At 41.3% G+C, this 15,510-nt stretch overlaps 1 long non-coding RNA gene across 1 annotated transcript; it reads right to left on the minus strand.

Moving 5' to 3' along the window:
• Positions 1–6,548: 6,548 nt before the first annotated feature.
• On the minus strand, positions 6,549–9,948 carry LOC307257187. The gene is made up of 5 exons (XR_013845083.1): positions 9,884–9,948; positions 8,780–8,810; positions 8,162–8,279; positions 7,781–7,873; positions 6,549–7,079 (listed from the first exon to the last, which is right to left on the minus strand). It is a non-coding gene; the product is annotated as an uncharacterized lncRNA (long non-coding RNA).
• Between the last annotated feature and the right edge of the window lie 5,562 nt (positions 9,949–15,510).

A 15,510-nucleotide genomic window follows, 5' to 3' on the forward strand; every position in this document is an offset into this window, starting at 1 on the left:
AATCCTGGCCACCTTATCTAAAGGTGGTCGATAGATTAAACCGCACACGTGTGGAGTTCTATGAAATGATGAAGACATTTGCAGAGAAGAAGATCACTGAGGTGGTGTTAGGGAAGCTCAAATGAAGGCGTGGGGTTGTGCTGACACTGTCAAAGTAAACAGATGTTGTTTTTATTACAGGATGATTCATGCACAAGCCCGAGGACATGTCAGGCCTGAATACAAAAAGCATGCCATGGCTATATTTCATAACAGCTATTCAGTGTTGGAGAAAATGTACCTTGGCTTTTATTCAAAACTTAATAGCTTCCTGTTATCATCAGTGTTTCACAATGTGACGACTATGACACAGCTGGATTTCGTAACATCGGGACCAGTTCAATAGACTGGTTAAAGTTAAAGCTTATGAAAACATTCTGAACCAGAGCACAGCATACCTGTATTAGTTGCAGCTTCAAAAAGAAAAGTTGTATAAGGGGTTAATATTTAATTTAAAAGACGTCAGCAGTAAAACAGTTTTATAATGGAATAAACCTCTCCACCCAAGGCTGTAAATGCTGCGTGGGAATATCTGTTGGATTCTCAGCTCCAATTATACAGTCTCTTTCTGATTGTTAGCCAGCACATGCTGTATGCTTTACCACACTGTATTGTACTGTAAAACGCAGTGCAAACCACTAAATCACAGATTAGATTGATAATCACATTTTGAGTTCCTGATTTGGCACAGCATGGTAGGCCATTTTATCAGCAAAATCTCCATTTTATGTGCTAGCCTAATAAAGAACCTTCACTTCCTTTAAAGGAAACATATAATGCTCATTTTCAGGTTCAGGTCTAACTGCCAGTTATGCCTCGTTTCCACCGAGTAGAGCGGGTCGGGTCGGAGCGGTTCGGTCCGGGTAGTTTGGCTTTTCATTTGCCAAAAGTTGGGTAGGGTACGGTTTAAGCGCACCTAACCGCTCTGAGCCGCTCCCGATCTCAGTACTCCTCCGTAGGGGTACTAGCGGCCTGAAAGCGGGCCGAAAATGCATGAGAAGGCGGAGCTACACACTGCCGTCATTTGATTGGTCGAAAGAATCATTTCCGCCATGTGTAGATCTCGGCAAGAGTGAAGAGAGTCTTGTGTTTTGGCGAAAATGTGAGCACAGCTCTGTTTATTGTGTGGTGTTTTTCCTCGTCAATAAATTAATCAGTTGGTTACACTGTGTCCCATAGTCACGTAGCTGCTGCAGCCAGCACTGTTCGCTCACTGTCTCTATGAGTTGCGCCGAGCGGTCTCTGTGTGTTTACGCCATAGATAGTAGTAAAATACACGCTCACAACAACACGGGGGGAATACATAAAGAAGCGGCTGGTTTGAATCATCTCCGCCGTTTGTAGTCACCTCGGCTAGAGTGAAGAGAGTTTTGGCGAAAATGTGAGCGCGGCACTGTTTATTGTGTGGTGTTTTTCCTCGTCATTAAATGAATCAGTTGGCTACACTGTGTCCCACTGCTACGATGTCACGTAGCTGCCGCAGCCAGTGCTGTTCGCTCACTGTCTCTATCAGTTGCACCGAGCCGTCTCTGTGCTCACAACACGGGGGGAATAAATAAAGAAGCGGCTGGTTTGACCAAGCAAAAACAAGAGACCGCTGGCTTGACCACAGTTGTTCCCACAGCCCGATAGTTTGACCCACATTCTGGCGTCGGCTATCGCAGTCCAGCCTAAACCCCGCCCTACCAGTAAGGGTAGGGTCGGCGGTGGAAACAACACCGAGATTCTTAAAAGTGAGCTGTCCCGCTCTGAGCCGCTCCGATCCGACCCGCTCTACTCGGTGGAAACGAGGCATTAGATTCAGGGGTATATGGGGGGGTGCTTATCACAGGTGGAGGTATTGTTAAGTTAGGTTGGTAATGAGGGGGCATATCTTATCCCTTTAGACATCATAAGGGGAGAGAAATCTGACTGGGGTTTTTAAACACAGGTTTTCAGAAAGGTGGAGAAAGAGTGAGTGGGTTGTGTTTTCTCATACTTTGTGAGTCTTTAGTCTAATGTTGAAAAAACATGTAAAAGTGCATTTTGTGTAAAAGGTGACCTTAAATCTAATGCTTACTCAGACAAATTCAGCCTGTCCGTCGTGTGAGTCAAAGGTTGGTGAACTGTTAACTGAGGATGGAGGTTAATCCAATGAAGGTAATGACACAGTCCTTCCTGTGTGCACCACCGTCCTGTTGATTCATGGCCTGCTTTTCACACACACACACACACACACACACACACACACACACACACACACACACACACACACACACACACACACACACACACACACACACACACACACACACACACACACACACACAGAGAGAGAGAGAGCGACTGTACTAGAGGTGTAGAAATAGACATGGTTGCTGAGTCACCAATTACTATGTCCACAAAAATTTGCTGTAGACTATTTAAAGCTATAGTGCGTAAAGTTTGCCTAGAAATGAATGTTGGTTAAATTCAGGCCATCACTAAATAAGATCACACAAAGTTCATTAGCTCCACAAAACTCTCTCTGTATTTCTCAGTTTGGCAGTGTTTACAAACTGCTGTCCTCCCCACCCCGCCCCCCGAAAAATCCCAATAAGTGGCAATGATATGCTTACTTTGTTGATTCTACTGCTAAGATGAAACATGGATGTACAGCAAATGGTATAAAATCCAATTGCGATCAATGAAAGGGTTACCCAGTGCCCCGATAGTGTTCTTTTAATTAGAATTACTCATGGGGGGGACACCCTTAGCTCAGTTGGTAGGGCGTCCCCCCCCCCCGGGCCGGGCCCAGCAGCAGACCCGGGTTCGATTCCCGCCCGCGGTCGTTCTCTGCATGTCACTCCCCTCTCTGCCCCATTTCACCTCTGTCTCTCTAGACTGTCAATAAAGCATAAAAATGCCAAAAAAAATATCTAGAATTACTCATTGGGCTGACAGAAGTTACACACATAGCTTTGATGCTAATAAACCAAATGGATTCCATTTGTGAAAAGTGAGGCATCAGTAAACACCCAACCACACACTTATGTCAAAAATGTCACGAGCTAACTAACATTAACCAAAAAGCCATAGGCAAGTGAACAAAGCAGGGGATCTGATAACAAATGTACGGAAGAGACAAGGCTATGGAAACACATTAGGACAGGGCCAGTAATCACAAAGGAGGGAAACATTCCTTTTATTTCTTGTACGATTAACACTGGTGAAGACCTAACCTAAAAGAACACACCTAAATGACTGTCGGAAATGAAACACTTTTATTTAGGTTAAGTTAACAGCAGATCTTAGCTCAAGTGAAAGAGGCAGCCATCTTGGTCTCCTTTAAGAAACATGTATCTTTTCCAGGATGGCAAAAAGCAAAAGCAGTAGGCCAGTTGTCATTAGTCACAGCCAGTGAAGTTGGTTCACTCCCTAAAGTAAGCAGTTGTGTCCCCAATCAAATGTACATTGCAGTAGGCTATGTTCTGTCTGTTGCCTGTTGAAGCTATTATGTACAGAATGTGCCTGTACAAGCACTGCACATTATGTTCATAGCTCAGCAACCTGTTATTAATAAATAATGATTGTGATCGTTTTTATGGCTTCCACTAACTTTAAAGAAGAGGTAAGCGATATGTTTTTAGTTAATAAACATGTTAAACCACTCTATATTCCAACAACAATCACTTAAACGGTATGCACATTCCATATCACAGGTCTCCCAGTCATTCAGTTTTGCAATAATTGCCGGATAAAATTTTGTTGTATCCAATCAAGAGACAGAGCTCTATAAAGAGGCGTGTCTCTGTCCCCGTGAACAATGACTCGCTGCTCTCCATGGCAGCACAAACTGACGAAGACGGCTGCACATTCATGTACCGACGTAGGGACGAGGGAGGGGACTGCTTACTGCAGTCACTGACAGGAAGTTAGCTAAAAGGACCATATCACTTACTGAACCTTATACTATTGTGTGTCATGGCTGAGCTGGCAGCGGTGCTCTCGGTCACCGGTGAGGGGAGCTCCCCTGCTAAAAGCTAATGATTCCATCATTGACATAGTGACAATGATTCAGTATTGTTGGCTCAGTCTGAAGTTCCGTTTTTTAAAGAATCACTCATGCATTTACTGAACACCCCTGTCTTTTACTTCCACTGGACCCAGGCCAAACCTGAAAGCTAATGGGCAAACCACTATAATGGAGGTTATGGATCTGTGGCTGGCTGGGTTCATTGCCTTTTAAATCCTGCTGGCCAGCTCTGTCCAAAATGTCACCAAATCTGTAAAAGAAATACAATTAAAAGAATGGGAGGGTGCTATTATGGAGCAGTAAGATACAATATGTCACACAGTTGAAGCCTGTATGTGTTACTAGGTCCACTGGATGTGGAACTCTACCCTGTTTTTTATGATGGTGAATTCCTTTGGCCGGTATAATTCCAATATGCTTGACTCACCGAGCTGGCATCAAGGTGCACTGATTCAGTCTAAAAGATTACAGCATGGTGATTCAGACTCTGAATGACTATACCATTACAAGCTAGTGATGTTTGGAGCATATGGTGTGTGGGTGTGTGGGTGTGTGTGTGTGTGTGTGTGTGTGTGTGTGTGTGTGTGTGTGTGTGTGTGTGTGTGTGCGCGTGCGTATGTTTCATTTCGCACATTATTTGTGTATGTGGGTTACGCACCAGGGGAATCACATTAAGATATCCCATTTCACCTCAGCTGAGGAGGGAAAAAACATGGAGGAGCAATATTGTATTAAGGGGGGGGTAATTAATTGCCGCTCTGCTGATTAAGGGTGAATCACAGATGTATCATTCTTGGCTGATTTATTTGAACACATGGAGCATAGTTGTAACCGTGGAAAAGCATTGCTGAATGGCTGCAGAGATGAGTGCGGTGCTCTTTTCTGTCGGAGTGAGCCATTGATTTCCGCCCTGCTGATAACTCTGGGGGCTTGTGTGTGTGTGTGTGTGTGTGTGTGTGTGTGTGTGTGTGTGTGTGTGTGTGTGTGTGTGTGTGTGTGTGTGTGTGTGTGTGTGTGTGTGTGTGTGTGTGTGTGTGTGTGTGTGTGTGTCACTCATCACTGAGCGGGAGTTGGGAGCTGTCGATGAGATGAGTGGAAAACATGTCAGAGAGTGAGGTGGCAGTTAGACACCACTATGGCTCCAGGGAATCTGATAGTGAGAAATGTGTTACCTCCCTGCTGAATGGAGAATGAAAGAAAAGAGCTGCTTATACACATTCAAACTACACTCTAAAAAGAAAAAAGTTGAACCAACTTAATTGAATTAGGGCAACCGGTAACACAGGATTGAATTAAGTTTATTGAACTAAAGAATGTAAGTTACACTTAAACAATTGTTTTAAGTCAGATCAACTTAATAGTTTGTTTGTTTTCAAATCAAAAGTTTGCATTAATCCAACTTAAAATTAAGGGACAACAACTTAAAATGTCAGTGTTTTCTGACTCAATTTCTTGTTTAATCCTAAAGTAAAATATTGCTTCCGTAGAACCTAAAAGAAAACAGTTGGACCAACTTAATTGAATTAAGGCAACCGGTAACACAGGATTGAATTAAGTTTATTCAACTTAAAATTGCTTCTAAAATAAAATCACATTTTCAAATCAGTTTGTTTTAATATACTTTATTGAATAAAAGTAGAAAACAAAGTGCCAATACCTTCGAACACATTTCAGTGTATAACAGTCGGGCAAGCAACATATTTCCCATATCTTTCCAATATAGAATCCATTATAACCAGCTATAGCCAGTATAGTCACAGTGTAATTTAACATGGGAAAGGAAAAAATATTTTACAGTTTTAAACCAGACAACCAGTGTAATGCAGGTAAGCCTTTTCCATGTTTCTGGCAGCCGTCAGTTTAAGGTGGAGTCAGGGATTCTGGAGACCGCTTGTTGTCAAATCACTTTTGGTATTTTTTTTTACATAGTTTTAAATTGTGTGGGGAAAAAAACACAGCCTAGGCTCAGCAAACTGGTATGTAAACAAAGGGTATGTTAACAAAAGGGGCCCACCGGAGAACCACATGCCCGTTTACAGAGCATAGGCATTGTAATGGAAGACACTGAATTGGTTTTCAGCGCAAAATCGTGAGGATATATTTACAGATTTTTGAGAAAGTGATTAGGACTACAAGCAGTCTCAGGAATCGGTGACTTCACCTTAAAAAAAATAAAAATAAAAAGATCTTGTAAGTCATTATAAATATACTATCACCATTTCACCTTTAATTTTGAAATATGTTTGAAAAAGTAAGTCCAAATATGTTTATACTAAGCTGAAATATTGATAGTTTCTCAATGTAATGACTCACAGGTTTTTTTCTTTTTTTACAGTTTTAAATCAGACAAACACGGTGTGTAATGCAAGTTGTCCTTTTTTCCTTGTTTCTGGCAGCCGCCAGTTAAAGTTATAAAAATCCTCCAAGTCAATATGATACCATCTCAACATTTCACCTTTTATTTAAAAATCAGTTTTAAAAAATTATTCCAAAAATGGTTTTACTTATAAGTGATAATACATATTGAGATAGTGTCTGTAAATATAAAAAGGAACTTCTTTTACAGTTTTAAATCTGACAAACTGTGTGCATAGTAATGCATAAAACCATCAAAAACACCAAAGTTATGTATTCTTGTGCGTGCTAAACATAGATTCTGCTCTACAGCCAGTGTGTTTTGTTCTTTTTGGACCATATCGAAACAAAAATGGAACCTTTCACCTGCTCTTCCAAAAACGTGTGACAAAATTTGTGTATATCACCTTGTGGTTTGAAGAATATTTGTCTCTCATGTGTAGTCACTGTTTTCAAGTCTGCCATACAGATTTTAGGATTTGGGGGACATCTTATGTTGCTTGAGATGCATGATGATTTTCTGGAGCACCTCAAAAGTGAAAGAAAGGGGTGTTGGAAAAGCTAGGTTCAGGTCAGTCCATGCAAAACCTCCACACTCTCGATGAAGAGGCCCATGTTTTCAGGTGGCTCCTGCAGTCCTTCCCCATCCTTTCAAAAGACAAACACTGCAATGGCGAGCTGCTCCAGAGTCCTACAGTACATGACACAAAACATCACTGTCATCACTTTGCACTTGTATGCAGTAACTAACTATGAACCTTGTATGGTACAATAATATCACTGGCATTAGTCTTGAGTCCAATTTTGTGAACATGCACTAATTATTCTAATGAGTAATTCAAGTATACTTTGTGTCTTGATTTTATCTGTATTTTTTTCAGGGCCCTTGACTTACTTTTCCACTATACTAGTACCTCTATCGTATGAATGTACAACAGTAAATCAAATAATTTCTAGTCATATTTTGCATATTTGTTGCAATCTAGAGTAGGGGTGTGCACGTGTACATGTGTAACCGGTTAGTAAATCATAACCATTTAGGTAAAATCAATAAACGAAAACCTTTCTCTCTCCCCCGCTAATACAGTTTTTAAATATGTTCTGGAGACACGCATTTATTAATTTTACAAACTATTTGGGGATGATAAAAGCTAGTCTGCCAAATCTGTCTGTCCCTCTGTGTGTGTGTGTGTGTGTGTGTATCGGCACTGCAGACACACATGCGCGCGCACACTAACACACGCGCGCAGAGTCACCGTCGGGCATGAGTCACAGCCATGGACGAGTGATGAAAGATTAAAGTTACCCGGTTGACGTGAACTACGCTCGTAAGTAGACCGAACTTTATAACACCTGTTCAACCTGCATAAAAGTGTAACTGTTGAAGCTTACCGGATATTCCTTGATCAGGTCATCTGTATCCTCTGCGAGGCAGATGATGAAGGCTTTCGGTACACACTCCCTCCGAAGAAGAATGTCGTCAGTCTAGGACAACATGATATTGATTAATTTTCAATTCAAATCAGTTTCATAATCGAAGACACTCTTAAAACTTAAATCCTACAATTTATTTAAAAATAAATGGACATTTGTAATGCCAGAGTTTCATTAGAAAATAAATGTAAGCTCAATGGTGTGATGGTGAAACATGAGCTGCATATATTAAAGACACTATAATGGTCTGCCCTTGTTATGTATCTGTAAAAGATAGGGAAACTCTGACACCCTCTAAGCTACCAAGGAAACTTGTTTTGTTTGATGCTCCAAATGTACCTGGTCCAAAGTGTCCGTCATTTGGCCTGTTGATCCACCTTTGATCGGCTGACTTGAGTGACTGTAACTGGGCCATGGACCCAGGAACAGCCATGAACCACAGGAACTCAGAATGGATCTAAAACAAATAGTGAATTAATAAAAGAAAATGCAAATTACTTCACTCTGTATACAATCTTACTATGGATCTTCATGTGTCCTGAATAAAAAAATCATATAATCTCAGTATTAAATTTGTTATTATGCTCTATAGCACTTTGCCACTGTTTTGAAAGTGGCTATAAGCTTTTTATGGCCATTTGTCACAACAAAGCTGCGTCACCTGACTACATTTTTCTTATCGTCACCTCCCCAACATGAGTTTTAATTTTCACACTGTTTAATCCTTTTGAGGAGAATCCTTCGCACACTTTTATAATGAGGGCTACAAATAGCTTTAAAAAGGACTGTGGCTGAACTGGAAAAACAATTTGCCTGACGTATAGAAATACATGCCATTGGCAGGGTGCAGTAACTTGTACTCTAACCCTGCATGGTAAACTGAATGTGGCTACACAGCCACATTGAAGCCTTATAAATAGCACTGTCATTAGCACTCAATACTGCAGTTTAACTTACCTTTGGGTAGTTCAATTATTTGTGTCCAGGCCTGAAGTAACCACCACCAATCAGGGAAAGAATCATGAAAAGAAAATTAAACATGCATTAATATTAACTAAGGGAGTGGCGTTTCATTTCAATGTTAAGCCAAATGTGGTAAAGAAGGAGAAAACAGTCTGCTGCGATATAGCAAACTAATATGAGCTGGACTGGTGAATGCTTTAACCACCGAGAAACGTATAACTATGGGGTTTCACCGCTGCTGCCTCCATGTCAAACAAGCCACAGAGGCAGTTATCACTGCGTTTCACAGCTAGGTTGAGTGTTTGGTTGTCACGAGAACTACATGACACACACACACGTAGGAACGAATGGCCCAAACAGACACGCGGGCGCAGTTCAGTTTATTCTACCTGTCCGCTAGCAAACTAATATAATAGTAGTGGTGTTGTTTATTTAGCAGCCGGACTCACCTCCGTGCTTTCATCAGAACGGCATGCGACTCTCATTGGTGCTGCCTGAGTATTCATACTAAAAACGTTGATAGCAACGGATGCGGTGACGGCAGTAACACACAACACACACACACACACACACACACACACACACACACACACACACACACACACACACACACACACACACACACACACACACACACACACACACACACACGGTGTACTGAACAACAGGCGCACGCAGCTCGGTGGTAAAGAAATGTAAATGTATCTGGCCTTACCAGTAGCCTACACAGCATGCTAACCCGGAGAGCAGAGCACTCAGCACCGCGCGCAAATTACTAACCGTTCACTCTACATGTGTCCGCTGGCAAAATGCAATTAATTACTGACCAGTTAACAGCCAAACTATCACCTTTAAATGCCACAGGAAGTTTTACACACAAATGGTTTGAACAAATGGCCAACAATTTCTCACAGAATCAGATAAATTAATCGAAAATTATAAGCTAACCTGAAGGACACAGCATGACTTTGCTGGTCCGGCTCAGTTTAGCTTACTGACGTTAACCTTAAGACGAAAAACTGTAACCATTACAGGCAGAAAATGTATTATCTGACAATTAACATTTGTAAAACATTACTTTGTCTGTATTAGACTTACCGTTTTGTTGGGGCGCCGTGACCGTGTGCGAGACGAGTGCGAGGAGAAAACATGGCGGCTTCACAGGAAAATTTTAGTTGAAAAAGACGTTGACGTAAACGTCCACGTCATGACGTTAGACAGGAAAACCTAATTGAAGCGCTTTCATTTGCATAAGAAAAGCAAGTCAATGTCAGGTCTATGTAGTACAGTACAATTTCAATTTGATGTAATCCACAAAAGTACGTTGCCATCGCTAAAGCAGAAAACCGAGTCAGACTTATTCAAAACAGTGCGTTACTTCAACTTTTCAAAAATATACTTTTTAGAGTGTAGGAGCTTCTGTTACACTAACCTCCACAGCTGTGTTTTACCATAGTGTTTTAATTCTACTTTTCTATTCATGTGGGTTACACATATTTTATGTTATTTGGTTATTGGCTGATGAATTTGTTTCTGCATTTGTTGAACAAAATATACACCTATCAAAATATGGGTGTCTTAATGGTATGATGTAACCATTTGTGGTCACACATATCAAAATGTAATAAATGATCAACTATGATAGTGATGGGTCACTAAATGTAGTGTATACACAATGGATTTAATGACGTAGCAGAGTTTAGGTTAAATGTAGCTGTTGATTGCTGTAAACTACAGTTTACATAATGGGATTTGTTTTTTTATATTGCAAAATGCCAGGGGAGAACCTCAAATGTCTGAATATGTAATCCTTAACTGTCTGCTATACCTGCATACTGCCCTTTAAAGACTACACATGTATAAAGCGGTTACTGTGACTTGAAGCTTATGTAAAATGGCTATAGGCAAATTTAAACACGCTGTACAGGTTGCAGTTTCAGTTTTGTAATGAAAAGGACCATGCATAAATATTATGACAGGCCTTAACAAGCACATATCGCTCACCCCAGAATCTATCTAAGCTTTCCCATGTGTTTTAAGGTTGTGAAAAGCCCGTGGCTTGGAACAAAATGTCAAGATTGACATCTAAAACTGTACCAGTGATGTAATACTAAAAAAAAATGTTATCCTCTCCAGTGTAATTTACTTTTCAAACGACTTCCTAAGATCTTTTTATTTGCTGGGTCATATCCGACCCTGATGCGAAGTGACGGTAAACATTAACTACACTGCACCAAAGGGAAATGAAGCCCCCTAAAGGAAACTTGATCCGATGGCCTGAGGCACAAGGCAGCCATTATGGGGCAAAAATGACTCCTGTCATCTCAAATGCACACCTCGCCTTTTTTCGTTGCCTGGATTCATGTTGACGTTTCACCAATGTGAGAGAGAGAGAGTCCTTGATGATGAACCCTCTTTAAAATGCCTGTGCGTTTCACATGGAGACACAGAGATAATGACTGTGCAGCTATGACCATGAACGCACACATTGGCATTTCCTCCCTCCGGGAAACACAGCCCGCAATCCAGGCCTGAAACACTGACTCATCAGGACTCATACTGTAGGAGAGAGAGAGAGAGAGAGAGAGAGAGAGAGAGAGAGAGAGAGAGAGAGAGAGAGAGCGAGAGAGAGAGATAGAGATAGAGATAGAGATAGAGATAGAGATAGAGATAGAGAGATAGAGAGGAAGAGAAGGGTACAGAGGAGGTAACCAGAGACCTGTAATTTCTTCTGCACAACTATAATTTTTCGCAGTGTCAGATGTTACCTTAAAGGAATCGGCGATTGTGGAGAGTGCTTGTGGTCAAAATCACTTTGTCTACATACCAGTTTATAACACATAGGCTGTGTATTAACAACAGACATTTTCTCTCTCTCAGTGCACAGGATCGTGCGGAGACATTCACTGATTTTGATAAAAGGTAATTCTGACCTTTTCTGAAGCATCCCCCAGAATCACTGACTCCACCTTTAATGAAAGCTTACAGAACATGTCAAAGGGTTAAAGGTGGTTGCTGGTGCAGAGGTCTGCGGGGCTTTTCCAGCTGTGGGACCGACTATGAGTTGAGTTGTGTGGAATGACATGAGCAGCTTCTTTTACCCACAGTGGAGAGGGCGGTGGCCTGCAGAAAGACTTAGCAAACTATGGTTATTATTCTCCTCTGTAGCACCAGCTGATGCTGATCGGCCATACAAGGCCAAAGAATGTCAAAAATGAGGGAGGGCAGGGAGAGCGTATGAAGCAAGCTCTCTCACACTTCTCAGGGCCTGTACATTTTATTTCAAGTGTTATTGTGAGCTCTCATTGAGGCACACGCAGACACCCACATGTGCACACACACACACACAGAAATATTGAAGAATCAACAGTTCCCAGGCCTCGGGGAGGTGGAGGCTATGCAAACTCAGCTGCTCTGACTTACAGTAAGCAAGTAAGCTCCTCAGGCTTAACCACAACCTGCGTACAAAACTGTTTTCTTTTCTGCCACAGAGCTGAGCAAAGACCATTTGTACAGACCTCCAAGCACCGGAGGGCAAATCTCTTGGGCCTGTTCCATATCTTATAATTAGATTTTTATCTACATGAGCTATTTGTGTCTGTACCTATGCTGCAGTCATTCCCAGAGGCCACCCTCCAGGCCTTTAGGGAAAGCTCTTCATGCCACTTCCGATATAAGTGACAGATATGTTGAGGACAATAGGGAATGCAGAGTATGCTGTTGGTTCCGCCAGCATTTATAAATTAAATTGAGTTGGGGATCACTTGCAAATGCTCTTACATGCATTTCTCTAGCGCTTGGGTGAACTTTGACATGTCCATTTGTGACAAAGAGCAGGTGGAAAGAGCCATGGCAGTGCTGACCCATAAAGGAAACAGAAAGGCCTTGGGAAGTAAAAATGGAGGAAGCTATCATATGCAGCATAAACTGCTCCACCAAATGATGCGTCATGGTTTGTTATTGTGAGAAAAGATTAGATGGCTATGTGAAATTAAATGATCATTAACTAAAGCTTTCAAATGATAAATGTAGTGGACTAAATTCAATGCAGTAGAAGTAAAGTAGCATACATACTCAAGTGACGTAGGAGTAGTTTAAATTTGAACTAATGTACAAAACTTGAGGAAATGTTCTTCGTTATATTCCACCACTGACTGGATCTGAAAAATGAGAAGAACTTCAGATGTACTTTTCAGTTCAGGGTGGACATATGACCACACCCATAACAGAATTGGGATTTTTTTTCCTGTTCTGTCAGGTCTAAATCAGCATAATAAGCAACAGTGGATTAAAGAGACTTGGATAATAAATGACTGAGGCATTTTACATACGTTACATACGTCATGGTGAAACAGAACAAACCGGATCAAGGGCAAGTTTCTACAGGAGGTTAGAAGTCAATTTTGTTTTTGAGTTTCAAAGATCACCAGAACACCTCTCCCTCTCTTTTCATCTCTTATTTTCTGACGCACATGAAGCGTTTCCTCTTGGCTTCAACACATTTTCCCCGGACATGAATCACATAAGTCATTTTAAAGTGTGTGATTGTAGTTGATGTCAGAAAAAGTGTACGGACACTCTGTTCTGAAGTGGGAACATAATGTGGCAATTCTTTTTAAGGCCATTTGCCATTTGGCACCTGTAGCAGCCCCGTTCCCCACTCCATTATGAGAAGGTGCTAATCTACTGGATCCTGTTAAACTCACACACACGCACACACACACGCGCACACACGCACACACACACACCCTCTGGCACACACTAGACCCTTTTGCACCCCCCTTCCGAATTAATTAGATTGCAGTGTGTTCATAGGAGAGATTTTCGGGAGCCATCAGGAGGCTGCAGTAAGAGCCTGTTGTGGTGCTGCAATGTTAATGGTGCTGGCTTAGTGAGACAATGGAAATGGTGCTGGGATCAAGCTGTTCAGAGGCAGAGTTCACAGATGGGATGAACATATATAGCTGCGGGCTGGGCTGAACACTACACACACACACACACACACACACACACACACACACACACACACACACACACACACACACACACACACACACACACACACACACAAAAGGACAAGGGATTCCATGAAAGTGTGCAAATCATTTGCATATTTGTGTGCATGTCCACATACACAACAAAAAGCCAAACATAATCACATGTTTTCCCCATGTGCTTTTCAAACATTCACTGCAGCATTAAGGATCCCATTCTAACAGTCACAGATGAACACATTCCCCCCTCAAACCTGAACTCCAAACACACACACACACACACACACACACACACACACACACACACACACACACACACACACACACACACAGGAATAATCTCATGTATTTTTTTATGGATAATTCTCTCCACTATGTGTGTGAGTCGATGATCTTGGAATGTCCTTTTTCCCCCATCTTGCCAGCTGCTTGATGCATGCTGTGGTTAAAAATAATAGTCAGATAAAGAAGGGCACACAGGCACTGAAAGATGACTTTGAAGAGCCAGACAGAAAGAGATAGCAGCAGAGAAGGCGTGCAGCAAATACCTCCACGTGTAAGGAATGGCTGTATTGGTGAATGTACCGAGACAGCATACCAGTAAGATGAGAGAAGATGGGAGATGACAGATGGTGTGATTACATATTAAGATATTAACACACTTGGATCAGAGCAGGTGCCAAGAGCCCCCCCCCCCCTTCCTTCTAATGTGACCAACTCCAACGCATTTGTGGTTCTTATGTGTCAACCTCTTATAATGCTGCTTTAGCTCTCCAGAGAAAACATTTGGATTGACGCACACATTTCCAAAGAATCTTGAGATGTGAAAACACAATCAAAATGTTGACTTGGCTTAAGATCTTTTGGGGGTCATGCTTTGCTCACAAAATACCCCAAAGTAACAAGTTTAAATTATTAAAAAAAAGAGAAGAAAGGTTGTTTCTGTGAAATGCAGCTGTAATGATAATTAGACGAAATTACTGTAAGCGGCGGAAGAAAACTATAAGGCATTCTAAACAGAAAGAGTTTTAGGAAGTGTTTTGAAGACAGTCTCACACAGCACCCCATTTTATCAAATGCAGTTTTTTAAGCTGCAAGTACATCTGTTTTCTCTGGCGAGCTCAGGGAAACATTAACTCAACATAACACCTAAATATTCGCTGTTTTGAGCTAATTCTCATCTCGGCATGCTAACATGTTCGCAATGACAACGCTATTATGCTGATGTGAAGCAGGTGTAATGTTAACCATCTTATTTGGGCTTTTTAACATTCTAAAATGTTGCTTATTATCACTAAGTACAGCTGGGATTCATTCATGGGAATGTCATTAGTATTGCAGCAGGCCATGAATACAATATGATTCTGAGGGAGACATGAATGTAACAAATACCAACACCATTTGTCCAGTTGTTGTTTCATTTCATTTCATACAAAACCAGGCATGTTAAACTGTCGGTAGTGCTAGAGAAAAAATGTCAGGGGATCATCAAAGTCAATAGGATTCATCCAATGGGGACCACGAATTTCCGTACAAAGTGTAATTTTAACCTATTTTAACTATGGCTGATGTATTTGAGTCTTAGCTAATAACACAATAATGTCCATGTTTTAAAAATAACCTTTCGACTGACTTGGGCACGCTCATACGGAACAGTTTTCACAATGATTCACAAAGTGACCAATTGGGTCAACTGTGTAATAATCAGAGTCTTTAACAGAAATGTCATTC

Source organism: Ammodytes marinus (genome assembly GCF_949987685.1).
Source record: "Ammodytes marinus genome assembly, chromosome: 11".
NCBI classification, from domain to species: Eukaryota; Metazoa; Chordata; class Actinopteri; order Uranoscopiformes; family Ammodytidae; genus Ammodytes; species Ammodytes marinus.